We start from the raw sequence: 26,740 nt of genomic DNA, 5'->3' as shown, positions 1-26,740 counted from the left end.
CTAACTGGTACTGGGCTACTAACATTGGTAGAGTGAAATATAGGAAAAAAAGTCCTAACCAGGAGTGATGCAATGACCTCTACTATATAAATGTAACCAAAAAAAGAAACAGGACATGTCAAAGACGTATCGGTTTCTGTAATGTTGATATATTTAGCCCCGCCCACCATGAATCTCATTGGTCCACAATCCTGCTCCACATAACTATACATTAAGGGTAGGAATCTTTAGGCACTTCACAATCTGATCCAATTCTGATAGTCATGATCAAATTCCAAAATGATTCTTGATTAACATTTTCCCCTAATAAATTATTCTGTGCAAATACATCTATACAACTTCACATTTTAACCAAAACTGCAGTTTCTATGCTTTCTGTTTATAGATGAAATCTTTGTATGTCAGTAGTGCCATCTTTAAAAAAGGGCTGTGAATCTTCACTGATTACACGATTCAATTCAATTACAATTATCAACTCAATATCACGATGCATCCACGTGAGAACCACTGTGGATAAGTTCGCTCTGCCACCTTTTTATTATTTTCATGCACACCACACTATGATGTGATGCATGCAAAATACAGAGTTTTGGCCGTTACAAAGTCTCCATCGACAAACAGATGTACATCTTCTGCAGATAGGTATTTCATTGCACTTTAACAAGTAATCTGGCCTATATACATGTGCAATGTTTTAAACGAGCCATCACCATCTGACTTTAATGCCACAGTTATGTTAGAATGCATCTCTTTCTTGTTTCTGTGGCGGTGCGTCGGTCTCTTCATGAGGCACAGTCCCGAGTGCTGTATGACTGATGCATCAGTACAATTGAACTTTACTAATAATATATGAACTTAGCTGTTTTAAATACTTTATATTTAACATGTTCGTTTATGTCCAATATTAGTGTTAAACTGCTGGACTTTAAATGAAATCGACTATTGATTTTCACCGCTGACTGATTTTGCAGAACATTTAGACTGATAACTTCCGTGCGCAGATGCGGCAGATTTGTCACCGGACTCGCGATATGACATTTGCGCCCGACAATATATGAACTAGCCATTTAAAATACAGTATTTTTATATTTAACATTAGTTTATCAGTATGTTTGAAAGTATATTTTTTCAATTACTGGTGATTCCATAGGCTCTCTCTCGCACACCTGCTCGGTTTAAAACACCAAATAGTTATGCTATGACGAGAACAAAGTTTTCTTTTGCTTCACCCATGCACGATAATATTGTGTATCGTCGATCTCATGGGCTGACGATATGACGATCTGAAAAATGACCATATCGCCCAACACTACTGCTCATGATTCTTTCTGACTAGATACATAATCAACATTTGCTCACAAAGCTGACACTTCAAAGTTTACTGTTCAGGAATCAGAATCACTCAGACTGTTAAGATAATAGAGATATATAAGCTCAAACATAAAAATAAAAATAATAAAAACATATATTTTTTAAATATTTAAAAAAAATTGTTGATGTAGGATATGAGTTTAGATACATAGTATATAGGTGCCACAAGTCTACCAAAGCTTCATATGAAAATTGCATAATCTAATCTGTAAAAGGTTTTTGTTAAATCTGAGTCAAAATCATCACAATTAAAAGAACCAAACTCTTAAACTACTTCCGGCTGTGTTGATTACATTTATTTAATACACAAGTGTCAAAATTTGAGTTGAATTACTGAAATAAATTAACTTTTCCACTATTGTTAGTAATGTGGTAGTACCGTCTTCAAGTTGGCCTTATTGAAATCTCCAGCAATGATATTGACACAAGCTTTATTTGTGTCTTCCATCACGCTGACAGTCTGGTACAATGAGGACAGTGCATATTTTATGTTTGCCCTGGGCAAAATGTAAATTGCGATAATGCTGATGGCTGCAAATTCTCTGGGCAGGTAGTATGGTCGACATTTAAGTGTCAGAAACTCTATTTCTTCTGAACAGTGACTTGAAACTATTTCTGTATTGATGCACCAATCATTATTGATGTAGATACACACACCCACTAATCGAGATTTCCCGCTGAGAATATGGTCTCTGATAGCACAGAATTTTGTTAATCTGTATCAGAATGGTGCTATCAGGAATGGTGTAGTTTAGCCATGTCTCAGTGAAGATAAGGACACAGCAGTCTCTTACCTTGCATTGAGTTTCATGTGATCCGATTTGTTTTCCAGAGAGCGGACATTTGCCAGCAGGAAAGACGACATCGTAGGTTTGTAGGGGCTAGCCTTTACCTTGATGCTAATCCCCACATGAGTGCTGCATTTTGCATAGTCTCTTGCAACGCTTGCATTTCACCCTGCGTCGGTCAGTGGTGGTAGGCCAGTCTGCTGCTGTACAGGCCTTTGGATCTTGTTGGCGTAGGATCCCAAATTCAGGGAGCTCATAGAGCATTTCAGGTTTCAAAGGCGAAAGACTATTGGTCAGGTTTAGGACTGTCACTTTTGAGAAAATTCTAATTCGAACGGACATCGAATATCATGCAATGTATTCAAATATATTTGAATATCTACGTGCCCACTCCACTCTTTACACACCTACACCTACGCCTACTGATAAAGGACACCATCAACAGTCGCCAGCCTGAGGCAACCATAACCTGAAAATTGCTTGCAGTTAGGGCTGTCACTTTTTATTTGATATTCGAATATGCATTCGAACATGATGTTTTTAATTCTAAGCTGTGCGGATGCGCCTGGAAAAACAAGCGTGTGAAACCACGTGCTGCCGCTTCCATTATGAGCGCCCATACCGCGCGCATACATTGGAAATAAACATGAGCGCATGAACGGCCCCTAATGGAGATTCAATCACAAATGTTTAACAGTCAGTCATAAATAGGACTATCTGGATTATTCTTTCTTTTTTTTACTTAATGTTTGAAACAGCAGGTTATCAATTTAGAATAACAATGTATATGAAGTGCCACTATGCATATCCCACAACATTAGGCTAAATGAAAAAAGAAAAGAAAAAAAAAGATTCAGAACAGGCACAAACAATAACGTGACAACTTAAAACAGCAGCAATTCATTTCTTAATATTGTTTGCAAGAAACACCAGTCTATCAACTTGTTCTGGATTAAGTGCGGGTCTCTTTTTATTTACAATGTTCCCCGCGGTGGAGAAAACCTGTTCGGAGCGCAAAGACGTGCGTGGCTATTAGCTCTTATTCCCATGATTTGGTCATGGGCCTATGCTACAATACGTCTAGAGTGCCCTCTACTGGATAAGATGGCAAAGAATAAAAGGAAAATGGACTACACATGGCATTTTAAAACCGGATATTTTATTTATAGTTCGATTGCGGGTATTTCACGTCATGTTCGAATGCATATTCGAATATTGAATAAAAAGTGACAGCAATAGTCAGGTTACTTGAAAAGTACGATGTACAAAGTCCAAGCAAGGTGTCACGATTATAGACTTATGTCTTTATTTCTTAAGTCTTATGTTTGATTGTGTCAAAGTAGACCGTACATTTAACAAGATTTTCACATTTCTATCGTGAGTCAGAGGAGCCACTGCCACACAGGGTGCTGCCATAAAGAAACCTCATGAAGGGAACTACAGTTTCACAGTGATGTTGTAATGGAATTTGGCAAACAAAAAGAAAAAATTCCAAGTTATGACTACAACTCAGTATGTACTGCCAGTCTTTGAAAACAGAAACAATTTTATCTGAAACCAACTCTGAAACAATTAGCCTGTGCTGTCATTTTGCAATATGGAAAGCTAAACCATTACAACTTGCTGATTATGACTCCCCTTCCCCCATCAACTGAGTACTGATTCCTGAATAAAACTGAAATAAAAAAATAAAGTAAAAGATTTGTTATTTATATTAATACTCCATCTCTATATTTACACAAGGTCCCGCTTTGTTTGCTGTTACAAGCAAACACTTCGAAAAGCAGATTCTCATCTAGCATCAATAAATAAAGCCAAAATCGCTGTTGTGAAAAGGCTCCACGGGATCCAGAAACAAGCAATACAAATCCTGTGTAATCACTCTGAAATACTACACATTTATCTCCAGAAGTTGGAAAAGATATTAGGTTTCAAAGCATCTGCGAGAGAGAGAGTGAACAAGCTGGCTCATTTTACTGGCTTGTTCCACGAGTCACAAAGTCAATGTTCCTGACAAAATACCAGTGCTTTCCATTCTACTCTTCTGACCAGCAACATTTCTTCCCCTGTTTGACTTTTAAGTCTTTTCCTTTTTCAAGAAATCTCTGGAAACTAAAGATCAAGCAAAGATAAAACTGCCTTAGAGATACAGTTCAAACATTCGGCAGGAATAACATTACATTTACAGCAGAAAGAATCTCTATGAAAGCTGTTGATTATAAATGTCTGATGAGCCAATTCTTGACAGAAATGAACAGGAAGTCTTCTTTTTACAGTGTCAATTTAAGTCCTAGTTTATTATTTGTATCCAGAGCTATGCAGATCAAACTGACATGCCCACAGAGTCCAGGTGCGAGTCATGTCCAAGGACAGGTCATTGCTCATTAATTCAGCACTGCATCTGAGAGCTGACAAATCCCAGCATCTATACTTCCTAAAATAACTTTGCTTTGCAGATGGTTTGTCAAAATCACTACTGATAAAAAGCCCATCATAAAAAAAGACAAAGATACGCTTGCAACAGCAAGTCAGTAAAGCAAAGCTAAAACGTGTTTTCAAGTTGACCGTGCAGCATGATAGAGATCAGAGCATCACTTGGCAGAAGTCTCACAACACTTAGCCAACAAGAGACTTTCCCTGACCTCCTCAGCGAGCAAGAAAAACACCACGAGATGCCCTTGAGATAGGCCTACTGTTGAACCAACAAGCAGCTCTCTATCTGCAATGTACATCAAAATATGGGAAACACTTTTCACGGCCTTTGCAGTTTCACAAAGAAAAACACAACTTGGTGTGGGTGAGCATGCAAGTGAGGTTTGAGAAAGGCGTGGGACAAGAAGAAGAAGAAAAGAAAAAAACGAGCACACTGCAAACCCTATCAATGAAGCTCTTGAGAAATGTCTGGAGGTCCTGCATCTATCAGGAACAGAATGAAATCAGTCTGATGCTCCTCACTCACACCGGGCAGCTGGCCGACAACAGCCACGATCACTCAGTGCCAGTGTCAAGTGCCAGCAGCTGATCAAAGAACATAGGGCAGCCTGTGGCATTAGGAAGCACTCCAGAAAGAAAGTAAACTTTACTCGAGTGCACTTCAAGAGCAAAGAAAAGAGACTGCAATACCGTTAATAGTTTAAAATTGTTTTAAGTTTGTAAATAAAGAAATTATCTATTATTATTCATATCAATGACTTGTACTGGCAAATGACTTATTCTGACCAGTGATTCCCGATGGTTTTAGAGGACAATTACTCTCCGTCGCTCCCCTGTCGTTTCAAAGAATAGTACAACAGTGAACGCAACAAGTATAAAAGCCTCGTCCGTTTGGAAAGGTGCACTCACAATCAGCAGAGCCAGATGAAAGTATAAATCATGATCAACTTTGATTGTTGTCGTCTTCTAAATAATGCAGCGAGTGGGGCTTGAGGAAATAACGTTACCTTCGTCTGCGCAGTGCGACCTGATGCAGCCCTTGAAGTGAGACACAGGAAACAGAAATACTGCAAAATAATAATAACGAGACTAAACGAGACGAAGTACCGTTATAACATTTAGTTTCAACTCATTTTGGTCAATGAAAATGAAGAGACATTTTAGCATAGTTTTTATTTTGTAAACCACATTAAGCCTCATTTTATTAGTTAACAATATTGCATTATACATTTAATTATAGTCATCGTCACATGACCAGCATTTACGTTGTGTTGCATCTTGTTTTCATCACGTGATAAAGGTATAATGATGATGATATTATCTCATCATTTTCTTTGACGAAAGCAACACTACTGAGCTCCTTTGCTGTCTGCTGCCTACACTTGCAGCCTTCGAACTTAGTGACAAAATTGGAACACTACATTAGCAGGAGAGTTAGAAGTAAAAAAAAAAAAAGAAAGAAAAAAAATCCTCTATAAGCATACAAATACTGCATTTTTCTTAGACTTTTCTGATTCCTTTTTCTTCATCATCTTTGATAAGTTACACTCAGCAAAGTGTATTCTAGGATTTTGCATGCAGGCAACCTTCAAATTTGGCCAGAACAAGCTATCCTGGAACAACATTAATGTCGTAATTACAAATACACTATATGTGCTTTCAATATATCAGTGCGACGGTTTATAACGTTGTTTGAAAAGGTCAAAGGAAGAATTCTACCTGACACTGTAAACCAGAGTGGACCAATGAGATTTAACTGATGGCTGTTATTGCCTGAATGTGCATATGAATAATTAATACATTCAGTCTTTAATAATTAATTTATGAGTCTCAAACCATAGTATCACAGGTCTATGTCCTCAGGAAGCAGTTCATTGGTGTGGAACAGAAAGCCAATGGTTTCTGCATCTATGACATTTATTTTCAAATTCAATCCAACAGTCTTGGGAAAATTTACAAGGGCTAATCAGCTTGATTAGAAAGACAATGCACAACTTACCTAATGAAGAACTTACAAGAATAATTTTGTTAAACAATATTTTCAGAGTGAACCAGGAAATATTTATAAGGAAAAAGGGTGTTTAGATCAAAGACAAAAGGACTTTGACAAATTTCTGTCCAACAAAAAAAAATACAAGAGCAATCTTCTCTGTCAGACTGTTAGATCTTGCCGTTTTAAAAGGGCTCAGATATGACCCAGAATATCCTGCATATGACTAAAACACCTCTGGCAGTCGAAACGCAAACTAAACTAGGAATAAAGTGTGGAAAAGGCCATTCGGCAAAGCAAGCCAGAACATTTCACCTTTAATGAAACTGCTCCTAACAGAGATAGCAGATAACATCAGTGTTGGTCTAGGAGGCTCTTCGTTGTCTTCCAATCCTAAATTGCTCTGTGTGTCCCAATTCTGTCAGGCGTGGTTTCACTCAAGATTTACAAGGGTTTGGAAAAATCCAAGATCACAGCAAAAGCTCTTTACCACATCACTCTAACTTAAAGTATCACATTTTAATTTAAAGATTTGCCCATTTTAATTTATGTGCTGCTCTAAAAAGATTTCATATAACAGCAGCTCTGTGGAATATGATAACTACTGGCACATCCTCTATATATACAAATGCACAACCCAGAAGTTACACCTCTGACTGCTTTGAGTAAGTTAGCAATTACCAGTGCAATAGTAAATACAATAAACTAAAATGTCTAGGTTGCCTAATGAGTTACTTGGCTAAACAAACACTGCTCAAAGAATAGGCCTGGTATATCTTAAACATTGTGTATACACAACACTTAAGCCCAGGATAATGAGAATGCCTTCAGTGAAGCTAGTTTGTTTTTAATTTTAACATTTAAATACTTCCGCCCTAAGCTAAATCTACAAGTTATCTGTCATCAGCCCATTCATGACACTTCAAACAGCTTAACATTTACAGAGTGACCTTGTTTGACCTAATCTTCACATCCCAATCCAATTAAAGGTGCAAGAGATTATCTGAAGCAGCACATACTGTTTGAATTGAAGTCTCCCTGTTCAAATTACTCTGCAATCCTTCAGAAATCAGAATCAGAAAGAGCTTTAGAAATGACCAGGGGTCTCATTCATAAACGCTGCGTACGCACAAAATAGGCATAGAAATAGTTTTACACACATATTCGGGATTTATAAAAAAAAAAAAAATTCCGTAAATTGTAAATTACATGGACATTGTAAACCATGCGTACGAATTGTTTTTCATGGAGTGAGTAAATCAGAAGTAAACTTTAAACTCAGTTTTCATGTCGATATACACATTTACATTAATTATTCCACTTGCATAAAAGATATACACTGAAGTTACATAATTTTACAAACAATTGCATAATTTCATCAACAATAAACAATTTTCCTGTGACATTATTTTTATTTAAGCAAGGAGTGCTATAGGTGCACAATAATTAATCTTTAAACTAAACTACAGACCACATGTTATGAGAAATATTTTAGCGAGAACAATGATCGATGATGCGTACTACTTACTGCAATATTATGCCGGACACTGCTGGATTACTGTACAATCAATTCCACTGTACAAAAAATTCCACTATATTTGAAGTATATAACTAGGAGAAAACTGTAAGATTTGCATGTTTGCTTTTAACAATACTTTGTCAGTGACGCGCCGAATCAGACAATACATTGCAATTAATATGCGTTTATCGGTTTCCACTAAAATAGCTAAAATATGTTTTTCTTATCATCAAAACTGCATACATTTAATTTGAAATAATGGAAATTCTATTTGGCCAGTGTAAAAGAATGGGATCATCTAAAATATCTGAGAACTATTTGAAACCATTTTGTTTTTATGGATATTTTCATGTATTTATTCTAAAACAGGGGTGCCCAACCCTGCTCCTGGGTGTTTGATTAGGATTGGAGCTAAACTTTGCAGGACAGTCGATCGCCAGGAGCAGGGTTGGGCACCCCTGCTCTAAAACATAGCAGGGATACTGTTTCCCTACGGTCTCTGTGTTAAACATGATGTCACGTGCATGAGAATTCGCATGTAAATGATATGCAGATGAACTTATGCATAGTAAAACAAGGCGTTGTAAGCTCCATATATGGTGATTTCGGGGAGGAGATAAGGTGGAAATGCACATACGAACAATCTTCCCCTGAAGAGGATTTATAAAGAAATTTTTGCACAGGTTCTTGCGTGCACATGGTTTTATAAATCTGAAAACTTTTGGGCGTATGCAAAATCTAGCTTTTGTGCCTACATTAAATTTTAGGATGAAATCTATGGAATTATAAATGAGACCCAAGAAATCGTGCCAAAGGGCGAGAAACAAAATTTTAATATTTTTACCCAATGTCATCAGTCTCCTTGTTTATTGGTGATCCCTAAATAGGGATATCAGAAAGAATATCCTTCAAGAAGGTACTGGAACAATTTTTTTTTTTTTTTTTTTTTTTTTGGGCTAACTGCTTGTTGCTTGTTGTCAAGTCTGAAAAAAGCCAGCATGCTGTACGCTCTTAATTCTACCAACACTAACGCTCAAATTAATATCGACACACCAGGCATAACATACTGAACAGACAAAAAGCATGCAGGATGTATGCAGCATCCATTTGCATTTCAGTCAAATTAGAGTTAACAGAAGAATGAGCTGTCAGAACTTAGACTGAAGATTCTCCACAGATGAGTCATTCCTCAAATTGCTCTTTCCCACAGCTGGAGCATCAAGCGGTAGGTTTGCTGTGCTTTAAAAGGTTGCGCTGAATACGACAATCACAAAAGCAATTTATATCAAGAGTGATTTCAGGAGCTGATCAAGGCACAAGATTGTTTGTATAAATTAAAAAGGTGCTTTTAATAGCAACAGGTCTAGTGATGAGGCAGAACGTAGAGACTTCTGCAAACTAGGGATGTTCATTTTAACTGGTTAACCGTTAACTATTAAGTTAATTAAACATTATGTTTGGAGCCTTTTTACTATTGTTAAATATAAGTTTTAGTTTTATTCTTTTTTGTTTTTTAGGAACAACCAAGCGGCCAGCGGCAGACAGTGAGCCTATGTTTGATAAATGTAGCCTTCTCAAATCATCACGACCTGCCTAAAATAAAATCTATAGATATAAAAGTTGTAATTGTAAGTAATGTTTAAACATTAGACCCAGATAAATGTGCACTATATCCAGTAGTTTGTGTGGAGACGCTTCAGTACATGGAGACACCAGCGTGTATTTTTTTCAGAGTTGGGCGATATGGTCATTTTTCAAATCGTCAGCACGTGAGATCGACAATACACGATATTATCGTGCATGGGTGGAGCAAGAGAGGGACTCTTTGTTCTTGTCATAGCATAACTATTTGGTGTTTTAAACCCCGCAGGTGAGCGAGAGAGAGCCTATGGAATAACCAGTAATCGAAAAAACTTACTTCCAAACATACTGATAAACTAATGTTAAATATAAAAATACTGTATTTAAAACAGCTAGTTTTAAATGCAACTGTCATATTGCGCATCCTGTGAAAAAAACGGCTGCATCTGCGCACAGAAATTATCAGTCTAAATGTCAACGGTGCAAATCAATAGTAGATTTAAAGTCCAGCAGTTTAACACTAATATTGGGCATAAACGAACACGTTAAATAAAAAGTATTTAAAACAGCTAAGTATATATATTATGAATAAAGTTGAATTGAACTGATGCATCAGTCATACAGCAGTCCGGACCGTCTTTAAAGAGAAGGACTACGTGAGAGGCATTATGGATAAGTTCGCTCTGCCTTCTTGTTATAATTTTGTCTTTACTTTATTTGTAACGGCAAGAAAGAGTTAATCTCTTATGTTTGAGAAGAGCGCGTTGCCGTGTAGCAGCCATTAAATGTTTGGGACACCAACTCCTCGTTTTCTATCTTTCATTTCATGGATTTAACGAGTTATCTGTGTCAAAGCGGACAACTTCAGCAACAAGTTTGTGTGTGTACTCTTGTTTTTTTGACATATCAGGACACAACTCTGTATAATGACATGGGTATGACACAGGTATTACAAGGAGAGGGTGACTTATGAGGACATAACCCATGTCCCCATTTTTACAGAATGAGAATGAGTTTTTTTGAGAAAGTAAAAATGCATGAAGTTTCCTGTGAGGGTTAGGTGTAGGATTGGTGAAAGGCCATAGAATATACAGTTTGTACAGTATAAAAACCATTACGTCTATGGGATGTCCCTACTTTTCACAAAAACAAACGTGTGTGTGTACGTGTGTGTGAAAGACAGAGAGAGAAATGCGGTGCTGAAGTGAAAATGCTGGATAGTTTTTAGATAGAATTATAATAAGCAGCCTAATAAAAAGTAAAAATAATAATTATTATTATAATATAATACATTAATAGGAAAATGAGCCTAATATCGTTTTGATTATCGACAGAGAAATCTGCTTATGTCGATATCTTTGACTATCGTCGATACACAATACTATCGTCTATCGGCACAACTCTAGTGGATACACCATCATTTTTGCTCATAGAGGTAAGAATAATACATCATTCGTTACTGCAAAGGGTCTACTTTTATTTGTGTGCACTCACAATATCAACAAAACGTTGCACTTTCTGCCGTGTTGTCTTTAACAGGAGTACAAAAATGAACCGAAAGTCAGTGAAAACATGCCTCACAATGGAGGCCCAGTATGCCATTACGCGAGATGTAAACTAACAGCGTGACGCATCGATGCATTTCACACACGTCGACGTATTTTTGTAGTCGACATAATCGATGACGTTGACGCAACGCTGCAGCACTACTTGATTCATTTATTGCCTAAATTAAGCACTTTGCATTTAATTTAATTTTGAACAAATTCAAACTGATCAAAAGTAGTTTTAATGATGAAGGGGAACCAAAAAAAAAAAAAAAAAAAAACTATAATTCAGGTTGCATTTTACAGTGTGTACATACATTCAAAGAGAACTGTAATAAACTCTGCGAACGTTCCCAAGGTATCACAGTTTTGTGCACGGGAGCTCCTCGGCACACCATGTTGCCAATTGAATAGCAAATGAGAGCTTCTTTTGTCAAGGCTTCCTCATTATCCACCATTGTAGGAATTCCCTGGCCGTTCTCCAACAACCTCTCTCAATGTGGGAACTGTTTATATGCAAAGAATCCATAAGGAATTCCAGAGCATCTCGAATGAAGACCAATGGAGATGCTTTTCATGCTCAGCACAAACTCGCTCGCTCAGATAGTGTGTAGAGGTCAGGGGATGAACCGATGTATGAGATTCCAGCAATTAATGGACATGCAGCCTTGAATGACAAAGCCCTCATTCCTGCACAATGCGTCCTTAGCCCTCGAAGCTGGGGGTTAGAGTTCAGCCCAGGCTTTGTGTGTAGCAGCACTGATTGTACACACACAATGAAGCCTTTGATGAAATTGCAAACTTTTCAATCTCTGAGAGGATGAGTTGAAGTATGGTTCCATTTGCCAAAATGCGAAGTTATGTAAGCAGTAAGAACACTTTGGAACTTTTAGGAAAATACAGAATGCTGCTTTGTTTTCCCAATGAACAGCATAATAATAATGGGTTTATTGTACTTTGGAAAATACATATAAACTACTGTTCACAAGTTTGAGGTTGGTGAGATTTTTTTATGTTTTCCAAAAACATCTCTTATGCTCTCCTAGGTTGCATTTCTTTGATCAAAAACACAGTAATACTATTTTTTTATTGTATTATATTTTAAAATATATTTTTTCCCTGCAATGGCAAAGCAGAATTGTAATACAATCCTTCAGAAATCATTCTAATGTGATGATTTAGTGAAATTTTCAATATTTATTATAATTATATTTGGTACACAGCAACTTATTAAGGCTTTCAAAAACTAGTAAGACATAGTTGATAGTAGGGCTGCGCAAAAAATCTAATGCGATTTTCATCGTCAGTAAAAGCACTCCTGTGATGATCAGGATTGCCAGGTTTTCACAACAAAACCTGCCTAATTGCTTCTCAAAACTAGCCCAAACGTGGGGGGGTTTGCTGATAAAAATTACATGCCAGGGGATAAAATACATATTTTTTGGCGGGGTTCCCTAGGATAAAATGTGCATTTTAGGGGCTTAATATCACATTATTGGGGATGCTTCAACCCACGAACATGAAAAACAACCACGGACTTGACAGCCATAGTTCACTGACAATCTACACAAAATTGCTTTCAAAATCACAGGCGATTCATTGCCAAACCAGGCAACCCTGATCTGAACACACATGCTGGAGATATACTACTAATCACAGGAGTGCTTTTTCTGACGAGATGCGCATGAAAATCCCATTTGATTTTTTGCACAGCCCTAGTTTATAGATTTGTTTCGCATATTAGTTTAAGCGGCTCGGCTTGTCAGGGAACATTCTATTCTTCAAAATATCTTCTTTTGTGTTCAGCACAAGAAATAAATTAATACGAGTTTGGGACAACGTGACAGCAACTAAATAATGACATAAATTACATTTAGGGTGATCCCTTGACAGTAGGCTGCATGTTTTGTAGGCCTACTGTCCCTTTAAGACCAGCACGCATCTAAAATATACACTTATAAGTTTATGAGAGAGTAACTCTATCGCTAAGTTAACACTGCTGTGAATGATGTGACGTTGTACAGCATATGACCGAGGCGCCAGAACTGTAGCTGATAGAATGTGTGCTTTAGCACGATAATACGATATTTCTTCAAAAGCTGATCGTGGAGACATTTTTATCGTCCACGATCAAAAAAACGTCATATCACACACCCCTAATTGCAAATATATATACACGTTTACGCTATTCAAAAACACAGAGGCAAGCGGAACATGCAAGATTCATATTTAAACAGTCTTTTTGCATTATAATACTCACAGACAATAGTTTATATCGCAATTCGAATTAAGTGGCAGATATACTTTTGATTTATTCTTCCAAAAATTTACGAATTCCCTGGCATTCCGTGCTATAGATTAAATTATGTTTTTATAAATGGACTCCACAATCCCATCTGTTTTTTCGCAGAAATCATATGGCACTAGAAATTTAACCATTAGGCATTTTCCATAAATTTTGAATTATAATTTTTGGGCTCATAAAAATATGTCTATTCAAATATTTATTTAAATGAGATTTAATGACAAAGACATTTTTAATTATCAAGTTTTTGTGATGATTTCTGAACAAGCTTATGATTAGCCGTTTCACGACAATGTTCTACAGCAACATTACGTTAAATCACAAGGTTTTATTTTGGTTGAAAACCAGCGCAAACAGAAAAATCAAGTAGACTGTGCCAATTACAGTACAGAACGTATGCTACATATACCCAAGTCGGCCTAAATTTATTGTGTTCACACTGTTCTGAGAGAAACAATATCTACATTCTCGGATGAAAGTTTGTTCCTCAGTCTGATAACAATAACAGCACGCAAACAAAGATAACGTGTACTAACAGTTTCTTAGCACTTCGTGTTAAACCACTCTCCCTCGAGGAACCTTTATATGTTTCAAGATCATTTGCTCTTTGCGCTCTTTTACCTTAATTGGAGAGGGGGGTGGGGGTGAGTTAGGGGTGTGGTGCTGATAACGGAGCTCCATGGAAGGCGACACAAATGTGTCAGTCATTGCCTTGGTAACGCAAGTGTAAAATAAACAGCGATACCGACGATGATCTGATATTTCTGTTTTTGGAACTCCTTTTTTATCTTTAATTTTACACAACTCTTGACGTGAAAAATAAAATAAACAGAAGGTGACGAAAGTTATATAATATCAGTAAGCCCAAATGTTTCCTCCACAGACCAAATGGTCTCAAACATTTTTACTTTTTTATACTGAAATCTGCAAAGCTATTTACTTGGCTGTTTGATCAAATAGCACGTTGCCGCTTAGCCAGCTATGGAGAAACCGGTAGCAAGGCAACAGAGTGGTGACGTCACGCACACGCACTCTAATAGCACAGCTCGAGAACAATTTGTAATCATGCCGCACACTTCCAGGCTCACGTGGAAATACAACTGTAACTGAAACCTGACAGTTTGTAGAACCGTTGGTCCCCATAGCAAAAAAGCAGCTGTATTCAAGCAAGAATATGAGAACCGTTTTCGGGAGATGCCAGGTGTTAAAAAAACTATTAAAAAAAGAATATTTAAATCTCAAAATTGAAAATCAAATGCCAACCCATCGAACGAATATTTGAATAATCAAATATTCTGGTCCAGCCCTACAATTTATATACAGTCACCTATACTTACCCAGCAATATAATTGCTGTAAAAAGTACTTAGGGTTTCTGTAGTACACTTCATTTATTTTTCGAACACAGAACTGGGACGCAGTGGATTGCAGGAGACAGGGGAATCACGATGTCAGCTTAACATCACGTCTATCAGATGGACGATGACATCATCTGTTGGCCCAACCCCAATTACATCTACTAAGAACTGTAATATAACAATTATATTACATTACACTCCATTACATTATAGAAAGAACAAGCCCTTTAGTCCTGAGAATCCAGATTCACTTCTTTGGTTTGTAAAAGCAAAACATGATGAGTAGCACATAGCCTTCATATCAATCAGCTAAGGCTTGAACTTACGCCAAGTGTTTTAAGCTAAGCATCCACAACTATTAATGAAACTGCTCTGCAAAGTGCCTAGAATGCTTTTCCCACCATCATGACATATACAAAGTGTTTTAAAAGCTTAACACAAACAGGTAAACAGCATGTTTTACTTGCTGACACAATGCATCTTTAGGCAGGAAAGAAGGTGATAATGATAATGTTGAGTACAGTACACATTTCCCTGTAGTTAAAGGGGACTTAGTTCTTTGCACAGTGCATTGCTCGATGCCTTTTCTTCATGTTTTCTCAATGCCAGACTGATTTGTCTGTTTAGTTAAGCTGCAATGCGTCAGCCTAATTCAAACATCCTTCAGCTCTGAGGTTCTCCTAAACCCTCTCAAATAAGCAGCCCAATTACAGCACTCATATTCCCTGCCAAGATTACTCTATCTTCAGATACACTATGCTTCTTCAAGTCCCTGTTGGAAAATGTAACATCTGACCGTGACCGAGCAGAGAGCCCTGTACAATTCAAGCAGAACTAATTGGTTAGTTGTTACAAAGAACAATATTTTAGTACAAAAAGGTCTTGTGTCTGGAACATGTTAAACAGTCTTCACTACACAATCGAGATTTCTTAGCCAAACTTTCACAACTATGTCAGAATACCCTAAATGGAATTTAAGTCTTGTAGAAGTGGGCTAACTTTGCATTAGCCTTGCTCTCTAAGACAACATGCCCATTCAACTGAAACTATCAATGAATTCCTATCTAAAAGAAACTACTGTTTGTTCCAGAGAGGTGGATCACATTAGTAAAGCCACAGAGAGAAAGGTTTGTATAATATCTACCTCCCCACAATGGCTGTCTGAACAGCAATGCCTTATGTCATACTGTTTTGCATGTGTTTGCATAGACTTACAAAGCAAACGCTGTCCTCATCCAGAGATTCAAGGCCATTAACTCAAACTCACATTATCAGCCACTAATGTATGTGAAGATAGAGAAAAATATGAAGAAACACAGACCCTTTGATATTTCAATGCAAATATTTAAACTCTTTCCTCATTTCGCAGAGCAGTGTGATGACTTGAAGGCATTCACCAAGTACACATGAAAAAATGCAAACCCCTCCACATAAGGAAAACAGATGGCTACTGGAGAGAATCAAACACTAATTTTACAACACACCCCGTATCATTCTGATGTGGCTGACACTGCATCTTGAATCACATATGCCATTTTTACCAACACAAATTAAGCATAGTCTACGGAGAGATTCATTGCCATTTAAAATGGTCTGAGGATATTACAGAAAACCTAAACCTGCTGGCTTTTTGTCTGAACATTCATTTTAGCTCATGACAAACATTTATGAATGGCTAAATATTAATCAAATGAAAAGACTAGATGACATCTGCAAATATTAAAAAAGAAAGGAGGGAGGAAATGTGAAGTCAAAGGCATTAGAAAGCCAACAAACTTGTAATAACACACTTCCCATCTTCTACAGTGATGCATTGCTCCTAACACATAAACATCTAACAGGATGACAGACTAATCACATGTCTGGATGGAAACATTCCAAACCTTTCCATTTCTCCAACAAGAGTAATACATGCAGCACATTTTGTAATGACCTTACAAATTTGTATTCATGCAGGGAGTGTCTTCACTAGTTATGTAGGTCAGATATCAATATCTTATCCCACACTGCCTATCTGAGTTAAAGAATAGATGAACTAATGAAATCAGACTTTGATCTCATGCCTTTTGGGAAAGAAATGCTTCAACAGTGCGTTACAAAAATGAATTCAATATGAGAGCTCTTCTATGAAGTGGTTGCTTTGGTCCCGGTGGGTTTACACAATAATAATAATTCAGTCCAATCACATCCAGGCAATGTGCAACGTATGTGTACAAGCACATTGGCTGTTATTAGTTTGGATGCTTATCTTCACCGTATCTTAAATTATAGACATTTTGGCATAAAAAAAAAAAAAATAATGTGTTATTGATTGTTATCAAAGTTGAAGAGAATGTATGACACTGACTACATTTACATGGACAACAGTAATCAAAATTATTTAGCTTGTTCTAAGATAATATTATGATAAGGGTGTTTACATTAGTTGCTTTTAGAATGTTCCTTTCATGTTCCCATTTTACATGTTACAGTACATCAATCGATTAATGGCACACGTCATTGTCATTAGAGGTCGACCGATATATCGCTCGGCCGATATATCGGGCCGATATTTGTCATTTTTTAATATATCGGCATCGGCCGATATCCGTGTTTAGTAGCGCCGATTTAAAGTCAGGCACGTCGGCGGGCAGCCCCGCGTTATTGGCGCGGTGGAAAGTGCTGCTGCAGCCACTGCATGTAAAGCACCCCGAGCCAAAACTTTTGGAAGATTCAACAACAAACCTGGGAGATAAAGGTAGTCAGAGAATTTCACTCTGTAAATGGGGTGGAGAAGTTGTCAGCTCTCACAAACACTGCAGCGTGATTGAGTGCTCCGTTACTCCGCCCCGCTCACAGACAGCACCGCGCTCGGAAAGACAGCTGTCCCGAAGCTGCCCAGAATGGTGAATCACATGTGTTCGGAAGCATGGTTTGATGCAGACAATAACCAGTTTTCCATCCAACTCATTTGTATTTAGGGATGTCAATATTTGATAATTTCCATGATCGATTGTAGTTTAAATTAATGATCAAGTAATAACCTTAATGCTGCAAAATGCGTCTGCAGCGGTATTATTATGTGCAAAAGCCACTTGGAAAAAAAGCTTTCTCACCTGAATTAAAGGGGTTTTAGTATGAATAAAATGCTAGTAGCAGGACTGTAAAATGAATAAATGTGATTATGATCGTTTGATAAAATGAAGAGAGCGCGCCATACGTATGAGATCATTTTACTTTGCTGAATGTTTTCTGTCAAGGAGACCGCTGAATGCGCCTCTTTAAATGGCTTCGTGGTGCTCGTTGTTGTATTTTGAAACGCTACTGCAATGTTTTCAAATGACACTATAGTAGTGGTGCAACGGATCATCATTGATCCGTGATCCGTTTCGATCAATATCTTCAGTTCGGCATACGCGTGACCCGCGGATTGATTTATGGAAAAAAAAAAAAAAGTTGCGCATGTTCAGTCCACACTCAGTGATAATGCCGAGCGGAGGAGCTTGAACGCCCCGCGCATTTTGGCTTCCCTGTCAGATATAATGATGAAGGAAAGAGGTTAGAGTGAAAAGATTGTGCCAGATCTTTATGAACAGGAGAAAAAAAAAGCTGTGGATAAACTATCCCGAGCATCCTCTGTTGCGCTCACGATAGAGAGGTGGACGTCCAGGGGGACGGAGAGCTCTGTGACGATAACTGCTCACTTCATCACAGCAGACTGGGAGATGAGAAGTCCTTATTATTATGTTAAAAAGAAGATATTATGCCATGTGCACTAAGTCCATACGAGGACGAGCGAGCGCGGGTTTGACTAGATGTATTTGGAGGTTATTGCTCACGTCTTGTTCTGCACATATCCAAATGTTTCCATATTCGCAATGTATCTGAATGTTAAACTATAATATTTATTTTAATGTAAACTAGACTGAAAAAATCATCCTCTTCACATGAGCAAAAACGTCCTTTGAATAACAGCAGAGAGGACTGGTATAGGGTGTATTTAAACTGACCAGTGTAACTTTTTAAATGTTTGGTTGACTCTACTTTATTTTAATAATGAACAGACTGCGATGTAAGTTCGAAATTAGAATGCACTTTAGATGTTCTGTGTCATTTATACCAAACACAAATGTTGCTGGTTGCTAGTGTCTTTGCAGCACTACTGTTATTTATTTTTTATATATTTATTTTTTTTTTATTTTTCAGTTTAATTGATTTTTATTTCTAAAATTGTATTTATTTAAATGTATATTTAAGTTTACATTTATGTTCCAACAAACTTGAAAAATTCTACTTGATAAATGTAAATGCTCTAAAACTTTTATGTAAATGATTGACACACACACACACACACACACACATACATACACATATATATATATATATATATATGTATATATATACACATACATACACATATATATATATATATATATATATATGTATATATATACACATATATATATATATATATATATATATATATATACACATATATATATATATATATATATATATATATATATATATATATATATATATACATACACATATATATATATATATATATATGTATATATACACACATATATATATATATATATATATATATGTATATATATACACATATATATATATATACACATATATATATATATATATATATATATATATATATATATGTATATATACACACATATATATATATATATATATATATATATATACACATATATATATATATATATATATACACACATATATATATATATATATATATATATATATATATATATATATATATATACATACATATATATTACCTGTTTTATATATTTAATACTTGGTCAGTTTATTAATTTGTTTGGTTAACTTTGGATACATTTTTTTTTTATTTTAATACAGTGCAGTGCACTAAATTAAGATGAATGAAGAGATGGTTCAAGTCAGTGCTCAATAAATTATGATAGGTTTAGAAAAAATGTGTTGTGCATCCACTTATTATTAGTGTGACATTTTAGCATGCAAATCAAGGGGAAAACTCCAAGATATCGGCCCTAAAAATCGGCAGCACATATCGGCCATCGGCTGACCCTGACCTCTAAACATCGGCATCGGCTATAGAAAAACCCATATCGGTCGATCTCTAATTGTCATCACATGACAACATCCGACATCCCCTCCAGAATTTCACGTATAAACATATGCCGCGTTTCCACCAAAATTACCTGGAACATTTGTATCAGGAACTTTTTTCCCCCCAGACCTGTTGCTTTCTGTGTTTCCACCGCGGTGTAAAGTAGCGGGAAGATTAGGCAAACAGACTGGTGACGTAGGTCTGCGCGCGTTTCAATACAAAGTACGCTGATTTTGGATGTGCATCCTCGGTAGTTCAGACTTTGTGCATTCGACTCGGGAGTGTGATGTCCGCGTACTTGATAACATCAGTCTGCTGACCATGGCTACTACAATTTTCCTCACTGTACATTTACAATAAATACATTACATTTGCCTTTTTTAACTTTCATTTTAACATGTAGATAAATTGAATACAGACCAAAGATAACCTGTTAGAGTTACCCAAATTGAATTATATTTTATGTTTAACCACTAAAGAGACATCAGAGCCAGCGGCACACATCAGTCTAGCCGAGGTAAGGCTGCTCTCGGCGGATACATAAGTTCTGAGCTCCAACTGATCGCGTGGAGCTCACCGTCTCCGAGATCGGCGAAACACATTTTTAAATAGGCGCTATCTTTAAAAATAAACCACAGATTTGAGTTTTAAATAACTACATTCTCTCCTGAAATACTTTTAAAATTACATTTCATGACACAATAACAGTAATATTTTGAAAATTATCCGAATAAATGGTGGTTGAACTCAACCAATGCTGCATGAACTCAACCAATCAGGATGTTTAGCGCCCAAGTTCCGCCTCCGAAAGTTCCTGAACTTTGAAAAAGTACCACCTTGCCAGCAGGGACTTTCTGGGGACATTTGTTTTACCTTGAACTTTATTTAGTTCCTGGTTCTTGCGGGGGGAAAACACAGAGTACCAGGCCAAAGTCCCTAGTTCCTGGGCAAAGTTCCTGCGGTGGAAACGTGGCAATAGTTCAACTTCGTTATGGTGCCATATGCAGTTTTGGGTGTTTAATTTTTTATTTTACGAACAAACTTATAACAGTTTTTTTAATTCTTAAATTGCGAGTGAAGTTTTTGCTGAGCTCACGACTGGCGACTAGGCCTATGTATTTACATGTTATAACTTCAAAGTTTGCATGTAATGCCTTTTTTACTCATGTTTTTCCAATCGCATCATTTGCTGTTCACTAACTGTATTTTACTAATTGAGAAAATCTGACTGAAAGTGTGAAAGAAATACACTTAAAAGGTGCTTAAAAGGTTCTTCACAGAAACATTTTGGGTTCCACAAAGAACCATTCAGTCAAAGAAACATCTCTTTCTCAACTTTTTATAATTTGAAGAACCTTCTTTTGCCACAAATAATCTTTTGTGAAATGTAAAGGTTCTTCAGATGTTAAAGGTTCTTTATAAAACCATTTAAACAAAAAAAAATTCTAGGGCATCATGAAGCAACTTTATTTTTAAGAGTGTATGACTACATTTACAGGATGCATTGAGGAGCCCAGACTACACTCAATGGCCAAGTGCTGCTTATGGACCACAATATTGGTACAGATAAAAAAAAAACAATGCTTTGTGACTGTATATTTCAAGTTGGAAAAGACATTTAGTTCCCCACTTTAAGTGAACCTTAGTTCCCAGGTCATCTACAAGACGGATTAAAATGCTGATAAAGTCAAGAAAGATGAGACATAAACATGACAGTATGATTGAAATGTTAAAATGTAAATAATAATAATAATAATAATGATAATACTAATAAAATAAAACACATTTATTCTGTGGCACCTAAAAAATAATTTTGCCTCCCAAGCAAAAATATTTTTTATATTTTTTACTCGATTTTTTTGTCTGGAGCCCTGCAGAGTATTGTCTTAATTTTGCTAAAATCAGAATATTGTTGTCCATGTAAATGTATTCAATGTTCTCCAAATAATTTCTGTTAGAGTGGCATGGAATTTGCATACTAGCTGATACAGGAAATTGGAAAGATGAGAGGAAATATGAGCAGCATACAACCACTGTGTCAATCAATAACAGCTCACTGCTTTAGCAGCTAATCAAATCTTCATGACAAAACATGGGGAAAAAATTACAATGGAAGTCAAGGGGAACCAAAACTGTTGAGTTATTTTCTCAAAATATATTTCTGAGTGTGTGTATTCAGCACAAGAATGAAAGTCATACATTTTTGGAACAACATGAGGGTGAGCAAATGATGACACAGTTTTTATTTCTGGGTGGACTATCCCTTTAAGAGTATCAGACCAGACTGGAAGTGGCTTCCCTAAGAAAGAGACGAGTGCAGAAAAATAAAATAAATGATACCTGTATCATAACACAAGATATACATACTGCTGTAATTTTATCACCAAAATCAATATTTTGAGCGGCACCAAGAGCACAGAGCTGCTTTATTATGCACACGGATACCTCCAGCTGACTCCACAAGCTTAAGTCAAGTCTGGGAATCTTTGAGAGACTGTAATACAATTCAGGATTCACATAATGTTTCTAAAGCAAAGTAGACAAGAGGAGAGCATTCTTCACTGTCTAGCACATGTATACTGTTGAAAATATTGATTTGTGAGTGCAAAAAGAAAAGCAAGCTCTGAATGTTAGGGCACATGTATTCTAATTTGCATAGACCAAAGGTTTTTAAACTGGGACCGTGCTGCAAGAAAAGCCTCTGTGGAAATGTTCAGAGAACAAGTGTAAATATATATACACATAAACACACACATCTGGGTGTATATCTGATTTGTATACATATATATATATATATATATATATATAAATAAATAATAATAAATACAGCACTATAAATATACAGAGCTATGAGTTTAAACGAATGTCATTTTCAAAACTACAAACATTTTCTCTATATTAATTTAGATATTTTTTTTTACAGTGTAATTTAGAATTTTATAAAATAAATTATATAGCTGCCTTTTACATTTTAAGATGTGGCTCCCTGTCATGAGTGATCATATTTGCTTGCATCTTATTGTATGAAACAAGAAACGTACTGTCTTTATGAAAGGCAATTCGTTTATTGGCTTTGTTTCTTTGTATATTTCATCTTACCGGGTGATTTAACGATAAGTCTAACACTGCTAAGTTTAAGCACCCTTAAAAGTAGGAGTCGGAATAAACAGCCCACCTCCCAGAGACCGTGAATATTACAACCTAATCGATTCCTACGTCAAATGCACACCAGTATATCGACACTTAATAGGGGAAAGTCCAGATAAAGTCACCCTGTAAACATGAGCTATTTAATGTACAGCTATTTAGTGGAGTTTATTATAGGAGAGCACGTGCGCGCGCACGCATATTCAAGCCGCTACACTTTCCCCGCTCGTGCAGGCGTTTCACAAGCAAGTTATGAATAAATATAACTGTAAACAGCTTTGGTTATGTACTTACCGGTTGTAGAACACTGTAAATAGTTGAGTAAATTAATACGGGGGTGTCAGTGGGGCTCAGCACCGCTCTCTTCAGTGATCCACGAAGACCGCAGCAACGAGCCAGATGAGAAACCCGGTGCCAGAGAGTCGCATCGTAAAATCAAATAGATTTAAACGAGAAAGAGCAAAAGTCCACAAGAAACAGGATTGTGCTGCAGAGAACTGCACTTCAGAGAGATGAAATTATGAAGGTTCATTAAAAAAAATCTTCTAGTGGGGAAAGGGGTTTGTCGAGCTAGCTTTGCTGCTAGCTACAACCAACCAGCTGTTCGCGCGGCGTTGCTGACTGAACTTTACAAAAATATGACTGAATACATAACTACATCTGTCACATATCTGCCTTCCATTTTAATGTTAGCGAATAAATGAAGAGAGGTTTGCTGTCCACGCGTCCCGTCGCCGCTTGCCACAGGAGACTTCGGTTCAACATTTAAAACCGTGAGCGCGCAGTGCTGTCCCATGCGCGTCACCGTGACCACATGAGTGCGATTGGCGCAGAAGTCCAAATTATATTATCAGGGCAATATCATTCATTATTTCCCTTTTTGTGAGTATTTCTTGTTAGGGCTCGATGTATGGCGTTTTAACATGGTGAAATTGTCGTACTGTGCTCATTTTCTCTAAATACTGGCACATAATCTCTGTCGGGCCATGACTGTTACAGTAGCCTGTTAATTATGCAAGCTTTCATGTAGCCTACATTGGTCCTATAATGCAATATATGCAGTAAGTGTAGATCATGATTGTAACAGAAAAAAATTATTTACACTTAGGCCTACAGCACTTTGTTATAGCCTATCCACATGGCAGCTGAAACAAGGAGCAAATTTAACACACAAATCACTGATTCTTGGGTACTAGGACTAAACAGGCAACAAATCTGAAAGAAATATCAGATACATAAATAATGTGTTGAATATTTATTGTAAATAATTACAAATCTAGAATGAACTTTAATGAATCAATGAATTTGGTTTACAAATGCTTTAAAACTGATCTTCAGCTCCATTTACTGAACTGTCACCATAATCAGACAGAACATATCAAATAATTATATTTGCACATCAGGTTAGGCATACATTAAATCTTGCTGTTCTATTTAACTGGTATTGTTAACATTACCAACTTAAAATAAGCAAACATATTTAAAATCCCAAGCTATATCTTTATACTCTGACTGATAGCTTATCATCTGTATATTGTTTTACCTTTGTCTTGCCTTTTTGCTTCTATTATTGTTGACACTTTTTTTATTAAACCCCAAAAATGTAACAGGTATAGTATAAAGAAATAATATACCCCCGTCTTTTAGATACATAAGAAGCTCACACAAGTATACTGTCATTTTCTTGTCTCTTTTATTATATCAAAATACAAAACATTTTTGAAGCAGGGAAAAAATTACATGAGTCTAGCATCTGAAAATGTCAATGAGCTGTACCAGTACTGAGTGATGTGAACCGAAGGGTTGAGAGTGAGGTCAGTATCTACTACTGTAGTCTTTTTTTTTTTATATTTATTTTTTACTAGTTATTATTATATATTTTGTCTTTATTTATATACTTGGCAGCTCCATGTGTATCTATTCTATCTGAACTATACATGTAAAATCTATAACCTTAGTCTTGATGAATAAAGCAATTCTGATTATCTTTTTCTTTTAAACAAACGGCATATTTTTCTTGCTCCACTGTGTCTGAGGTTGTGTGGCTGTTTTAGCTACTGGAGGTTGTGTGGCTGTTTTAGAGCTACTGGAGAATGAAAAACCGTAGCACTCAAAGTATTGATTGAAACTCATAATGTAAGGGCAATCATTACAGAACGGTGCAATTAATAAGAGCACTGTACAAGAGAGGTAACAGAGTTAACCCTATGGGTGCCGCTTCAAATTTCATTTATCTGAAACATGAAAGCACATCAAAAAGATAAAGCAAAACTATTGGACAGCAGTGACAACAATGCAAATGCAATGAAATTATACAGAACAAAGTGGATGAGCACATTCCGTAATGTGTTGTTCAACATGTCAGATAACATTCATCCAGTAATATATAATAAAAATGAAAATTGTGTCCATACACATTATAGATTATCAGTTCTGAAACATCACTAGTCATTTGTTTTAACAACATGAATTTGAGGAAATTATGACAATTTTATATTTTGGGGGTATCAACTATAAAGCAAACATTCTGCAAAGAAAATATTTTATAACAAAGACACACTATACAATCCTGGTATTGTTTACGATCTCAAAGTACAATTTGATGTTTAATTAATTTTAGTTTCTGTGCAGGCAAATGCTGAGAGTGTATTGAAAGCTACATCAGTGGAAAGTAATGGAATATTAATGACATTTAAATTGACTCTGAACGAGGTCATATTGTTATGTGAAAATCTGCAAATGAGTCTATAAATGAAATTAAAAGACACTGTGAATGGTGCAAATATATTACATCAGTACAACCTATGCTGAAGCTACCAAAAGGGTTAACCTTGTCATTATTATCATTTTTCTATCAAAAAATAAAAATAAAAAAGCAAGAAAATAATAAAATACAGCTCTATAATAAGATAACAAATGAAGGCCAACATCAAAAATGTCTTTTGAAAAACAAAAAACTGACCAAATGAAAACTGCCAAAACTATGTTGCACCAAAAATTCTAAAACGTTAGAATTGATTTTCCTGACTGCCAAGTGGTTCTAGTATTCTAAATGCCGAAACTCATCTCTAGTTTTTGGTAGCACATTCAGGTAACAAAGTACTTATATTTTTTTTCAGGTATTCATGTGTGGGTTTCTCTTATTTACACTGTAAATCTACAGGAAAGATGGTAAGAAATGTGAGGCGCAGAGTTATCTCTGGTCTGGACCACAAAATAGATCAGCAATAGCACCAAGTCATGATATGTTCAATGGTATGGCTGCTTACACACCACACTGAGGTCTCTAGAAAAGATTACGGTGATTGATAGAATACATACCTACTACGAAAGCAGTTTGCATCATTTGCTATTTGCTAATGACCACACCTTGCTACCATGAGCATCTAACAGCAGAAAGAACATATACTGTATTTCTCCATAAACAAGACAGCTAAATTGGAACAAATCTTCTCGGTTTTTCTCGCAGTACAAAATTAATTATTCCCCAATTCACCTTTATTACGTAACTATAAATATCTGTTAATTTTACATACAGTACACTGTCAAAATATTTCTACTGGTACAGTCTGTTGACTATAAGAAT

General features: G+C 36.2%; 1 protein-coding gene across 4 annotated transcripts in view; it reads right to left on the bottom strand.

Annotated features, from left to right (window-relative positions):
• The window catches only part of LOC113038582 (rho GTPase-activating protein 32-like), a 103,981-nt gene extending 80,029 nt beyond the window's left edge, over window positions 1-23,952 (bottom strand). For all 4 annotated transcript variants that reach the window (XM_026196105.1, XM_026196106.1, XM_026196107.1 and 1 more), the window contains exon 1: window positions 23,449-23,952. The gene's annotated coding sequence lies outside the window, so the exon portion shown is untranslated. The remainder of the gene's footprint in view (window positions 1-23,448) is intronic.
• Between the last annotated feature and the right edge of the window lie 2,788 nt (window positions 23,953-26,740).

Source organism: Carassius auratus, chromosome 21 (assembly GCF_003368295.1).
Source record: "Carassius auratus strain Wakin chromosome 21, ASM336829v1, whole genome shotgun sequence".
Classification (NCBI taxonomy): domain Eukaryota; kingdom Metazoa; phylum Chordata; class Actinopteri; order Cypriniformes; family Cyprinidae; genus Carassius; species Carassius auratus.
The sequence above is the reverse complement of the archived record's forward strand: the minus strand, read 5'-3'. Positions and strand labels throughout refer to the sequence as shown.